Source organism: Hemitrygon akajei, chromosome 31, assembly GCF_048418815.1.
Source record: "Hemitrygon akajei chromosome 31, sHemAka1.3, whole genome shotgun sequence".
Lineage (NCBI taxonomy): Eukaryota > Metazoa > Chordata > Chondrichthyes > Myliobatiformes > Dasyatidae > Hemitrygon > Hemitrygon akajei.
In genome coordinates, this window is record NC_133154.1 from 30,663,516 (window position 1) to 30,669,604 (window position 6,089).

The following is a 6,089-nucleotide window of genomic DNA, read 5'->3' on the forward strand; positions in this document are numbered from 1 at the left end:
TCAAGATCTCCATCATTTGTTTTGGGTTCACACTTAGATTACCGTTCTGGTCTTCCAGAGGACCAATTTTGTCCCTTGCAATCCTTTTGCTCATTATACCCATAGAATCTCCTTCATGTTCTCTGCTAGAGAAACTTCATGCCTTCTTTTAGCCCTCCTGATTTATTTCTTAATTTGATCTCTTGCATTTCTTATACTCCATTAGCACCTCATTTGTTCCTACTATGCTCCTCTTTTTCCTCTCTTAACCAGGACCTTGATATCTCTTGAAAATCAAGGTTCCTGTTACATACCCTGAGGGTATCTTGTGACTGTCTTATGACTATGATATAATTGAGTATCTGGTGAGCATGATGTAATGGTCTTGTGATGGTGGGGTGATGTAATTTTCTGCCAGTGTGAGGTCACATGATGACAGGTTCCAACAGATATAAAACAGGAAAGCCTGCTGTGACGCAGGAGTTTTTGTGTTGAGTCATCGTTTAATTCATCAGTTACTCTGTTATGCTGCGTATTTGGTCTCTTGACGCAGTTTCATTTTAAAGTGGAGTTTTACTTTCTATTGTAAGGTACAGAATCATTGTGCCGGCAGTTTTGCCAGTTTGTTTGATGTATTTTTGATTTAATTTTAAAGTCTAAGTATTGGAGAGTGAAGACCTTACTGAAGTACGGGAACCCGAAGGATCGAGTAAAGTTGTTGTCGTCAGCAGTTTACTACAGGATCAACATTATTGGATCTTTGTTCAGGAAATAGTGACCTGCATCTGAGATAACCTCTACCTGTAAGAGTAGAAAGGGTTGTGCAGTGTTCATTTGCCGAGAAAAAGGTCAGTTCCTTTAAGCCGTTTTTATTTCCTTCATCGTGAATCCTTCGAACAAGGCTTATTTTGGCTGGGATCAGCAGTAACGTCATGTCGCCGAGGAATTTGTTAGTTCAGGAAAGTCTCTCCTAATTGACTGTATAAATCATTTGGACTTTCGTATTTACCACGTTTAAGACTGTGTTCACATTTATCACTTTAAGACTGTGTTCCAGAGTTGCTGTATAGCAGTTAACTTCTGGTTAAGTTAGTCGTTTGTTTACTTTTCATTTTTATTGAGCAGAGTTTAATAAATGTTAATTTGTTTGTAAAACCCCGACTCAATTTTATATTCATTGTGGCCAGATACATATCCTAACAGTTCCTCACACTTGTTATCTTTACCTTTTATTCTGATAAACTTAAAAGTTTATTATCAGAGTATATAGATGTCATCACATATAACCCTGAGATTCTTTTTCTGTGGGCATACTTAGTAAATCTATAGAACAGTACTAAAACAAAATGTAAATGTGGGTATAAATACATAGCAATAAATAAAGAACATGAAATAACGATATAAGACAGTCCCTAAATGAATGTAGCTATCCCTTTTGTTCAAGAGCCTGATGGTTGAGGGGTTGTAATTGTTCTTGAACCGAGTGGTGCGAGTCCTCAGTCCTGTACCTTGTACCTAATGGCAATAGTGAGAAAAGAGCGTGGCCTGGGTGGTGAGGATCTTTGAGGATGGATGCTGTTTTATCTACAGTAACGTTTCATGTAGATGTGCTCAATGTTTGGAAGGGTTTTGCCTGTGATGCACTAGGCCAAATCCACTACCTTTTGTAGGATTTTCCACTCAAAGGTATTGGTGTTCCCATAACAGCTATAATGCAGCCAGTCAACACATTTTCCCACCACATATCTATAAAAGTTTGCCAGGGTTTTTAATGACATGCCAAACCTCCGCAGACTCCTGAGGAAGTAGAGGCGCTTCCTCTACTGAAGATAGGAACATACAAGTTTTGTACTCTCAAAGTTTCAATTTTGTTGGCCTCCCATTTACAAAGTACACCTTTGCCAGGAAACAGTCTGTCCCAATCCACACTTGCCAGATCATTTCTGATACCATCAAAATTGGCGTTTCTCCAATTTAGAGTCTTAACCCGTGGACCAGATCTAGCTTTTTGCACATTTACTTTGAACCTAATGGTGTGGTTACTGGGTGCAAATTGTTTCCTTGCACAAGCTTCTGTTACCTGCCCTGTCTCATTTCCTAATAGAAGATCAAGTATCGCACTCTCTCTCATTGGGACTTCTATGTACTGATGAAGAAAACCTTTCCTGAATACATTTGACAAACTCTATCCCATCTAGTTCTTTTACATTATGGGATTCCCAGTCAACATGTGTAAAGTTAAAATGACTTCTTATAACAATCTTATTCTTCCTGCAACAGTCTGCTATCTCTTTACAAATTTGTTCCTCTAAATTGCTCAGACTGTTTGGTGGTCTGTAATATAACCCCATTAACATGGTCATACCTTTCTTATTTCTCACTTCCACCCATGACATCTCACTGGTGAATTCTCCAGTCTGCTCTGATGGCATAACATTTTCCGTTGTTAATAATGCCATCCCTTCTCTAATCCTTCCCGCTCTGTCACATCTAAAACAATGGAATCCCATAATATTGAGCTGCCAGTCCTGCCTCTCCTGCAACCAAGTCTCACTAATGGCTACAATATCATAATTCCAGCTGTTGCTCCATGCCCTGAATTCATCTGTCTTTCCTACGATACTTCTTGCATTGAAATACATGCAGTTCAGAACATTAGTTCCACTAGGCTTAGCCTTTGGATTCCTGACTTTGTATGAGGTCTCCACAACCTCTCCACTAATTGTTTTGGTACTCCGTTTCCAATCCCCATGCAACTCTAGACTTAATCCCTTAGCCACGTTTAAAATGCATAATCTTCCTAGTTCTACTGTAGCATGTGGCACGGGTAGTAATCCTGAGATCACAACCCTGGAGGTCCTGCACTTTTACTTAGCTCCTAATTCCCTGAACTCCCTACACAGAACCTCATTCTCGTCCCGCCCATGTCATTACTATCTACATGGACTACGACCTTTGGCTGTTCACCCTCCCTCTTGAGAGAGCATGAAACTTGATCCGAGATGTCCTGAACCCCCTATCACCACTGTATGCCTGACCTCCCCCACCCCCTTCCCTTCTGAGTCACAGAGCCAGACTCAGTGCCAGAGACCTGACCGCTGTGATTTTCCTCTGCTAGGCCTTCTCTCCCCAACGGTATCCAAAGTGGCATACCTGTTGTTGACTGGGATCGCCACAGGGGTATTCTGCACTGGCTCCTTAACCCCTTTCCCTTCCTGACTGTCACCCTTCCTATGTTCTGCACCTTGGGTGTAACTAACTTTCTACTACCTATCACCCCTTCAATTGCCAAATAACCAAATAACAATAATGCCAATTGTTAGAGGCTGCAGCTGGATGCACTTCCTGCAGGTGTAGTTGTCAGGCACACTGGAGGTCACCATATCCCACAAGAGGAGAATTCAACTGTCCTGCCTGGCATCTCTACTGTCCTAACTGAGCAGATAGAAAGAAGGGGGGGGGGGAATAAAAAATTTTCTGAGAGTTTTTCTTTTTTGTCGTCTCTGACTGAAGCCTCTAAGAGCTAAAGACTGAAGATCACTACTCTCTGTCCACTCCAACAATGGCAGCTGCGCTTGTCCCTGCCTTCCTTTAATTTGTTCCTGCTAGTCAATCCCAAATGCTGATTGATCACTGGTCAGAGCTCCAAAAATATTCTCAAAGAGGAGCGGGAACAGCCAGAGGTCATGGTGCATATCGGAGCCAATGACATAGGCGTAAAGGGGAAGAGGTCCTAGGCAGTAAGTATATAAGGGTTAGGAAAGAGGCTGAAGAGAAGGACCTCCAAGGTTAAAATCTCTGGATTACTCCCTGTGCCATGGGCTAGTGCAGGTAGGAATGGGGTGTTAGCATGGCAGGGTTTCAAGTGCTTTGGATCATTGGAACATTTTGTGGGAAGGGGTGACCAGTATAAGAGGGACGGGTTGCACCTGATTTGGAGGGGAACCAATATCCTGCCGGAGAGGTTTGCTGAAGCGACTTGGAAGAGTTTAAACTAGTTTTGCTTGGGGCTGGGAACTGGAGCCCAGGTAAGTGAGGGAAGATTTGGACTGGAAGGTAGATGTCAGAGAAAATGCTGAAAAGCAAAATCAAAATAACAGGATAGTTTGAAGTGTGTCTATATTTTAATGCTTGGGGTATTATGGGTAAGGGTAATGAACTTAATGCATGGATCGGTACATGGAACTATGATGTTGTAGCCATTACAGAAACTTGGTTGAGAGAGAAGCAAGAATGGGTGATTAATGTACCAGGTGTTTGAAGTTTTACAAAAGATTGAGGAGGTGGTAAGGGGTGGAGTTGAACTCACGGACAATATCACAGCTGCACTCAGAGTAGACGTAATGGAGGGGGTTACACACTGAGCCCATTTGAGTAGAACTCAGGAAAAGGAAGAGTGCAATCACACTGATGGGATTGTACTACAGACCCACTCCAACAGCCACTGAGATATTGAGGAACAGATATGTATCAGATTAAGGAAACGTGTAAAAATAATAGGGTTGTTGTAATGGGGGCTTCCAACTCGCTTAATATAAGTGGGGTCTTTTTTCTTGCAAGGGATTTAGATGGAGCATAATTTGTTAAGTGTATCCAGGAAGGTTTCTTAAATCATTATGTAGACAGTTCAATGCGAGGAGTGGCTGTACTGGACCTGGTGTTGGATAATGAGCCTGACCAGGTGACTGCCTTTCAGTGGGTGAGTAGTTAGGGAACAGTGACCACAATTCCTTAACTTTCAGGATAGCTATAGATAAAGATAGGTATGGTCCTTGCGGGAGATTTTTTAACTGGAGTAAGGCAAATTACAAGGACATTAGGCAGGAACTAAGAGTTTATTGGGAATACCTTTTCTCTGGCAAATCCACATCAGATATGTGGAGGGTGTTTTAAGATCAATTGCACAGAGTACAGGAAAGATATGTTCCTGTTAGAAGGAAGGATGGGGATGGAAAGATAAGAGAACCTTCGATGTCCAGAAAAGTGATGAATTTAGTCAAAAAGGAAAAGTATGTAAAGTTTCAGAAGTTGTGACCAATGAAGCACATGAGTATAAAGGAGCCAGAAAAGAACTAAAAGGAACTAAAGCCAGGAGTGGCCATGAAAAATCCTCGGCAAGTAGGATTAAGGCATTCTATTGTTATGACCTCAGCCCCCTCCTTTGTGAGAATCACAAGAGAGAGAGAGAGAGAGCCTTACGGTTTGGAATGTGGGCTGGTCGCTCAACAAGACAAAAGCCTTGGACATAGCCATTGTCTTGGGAGATACCTTTGTGGAATAAGGAACTGGCCTACGTGCAGACCCTCAGGGCAAGGTGAGATGGGTGATGGGGGAAAGATTGCCTCGCCCCCCGACCCTGATGGAGATCGACAACCCTGCCAGACCAGATAAAAGGTGGGCTGCCGAGGCGGGGCCTCAGACGCACCAAGGAGACGCACCAGAAGACACGCTAGAAATCCTGCGACAGCGTTTTGATAGCGACAGCCGGTGGTGGGGTTCGTGTGCGTCTTTTCCTTGCCTGGGATTGGCGACCTCGCCACGGAAGAACGGCTTAGCTACAGGGGAGGCCACAGATGAGAGTCCATTCCCCAACGAGACTTCCGACGAACCAAACTCCTACAGGTTGGAAAACCTGTCGGGTAACTGTTTCATTCAATCTCTCTCTCTCTTTCTAACAAAAGTGCACCAACGCGACACCACAACAGACGGCAGCTGGTGGAACTGCAGTGGCCGCAAGAGACTTTCAGATATACAGCGAACAATATATACATTACTCCTAGACAATGATAGAGCTTATTTCTGATTGATCATTACTATACCTGTGCTTTAGATTGAGTTGTGACGATGTATATGATCTGAATGTTTTGTATTAACCATACGTTTGTGCCCCTTTATAAATAAAAACGTTTGAAAATAGTAGCACCAGGCTTCAGCGGACCTATCTATCTTTGCTGGTAAGTCACCCGGTTACTGGGGAACGTAACACTATACATACATCAAAAGCAAGAAGATAACTAGGGAGAAGGTGGGACCACTCAAGGATAATGGGGGGAACATTTGCTTGGATGTGAAGAATGTGAGTGAGGTACTTAAAGAGGACTTTGCTTCAG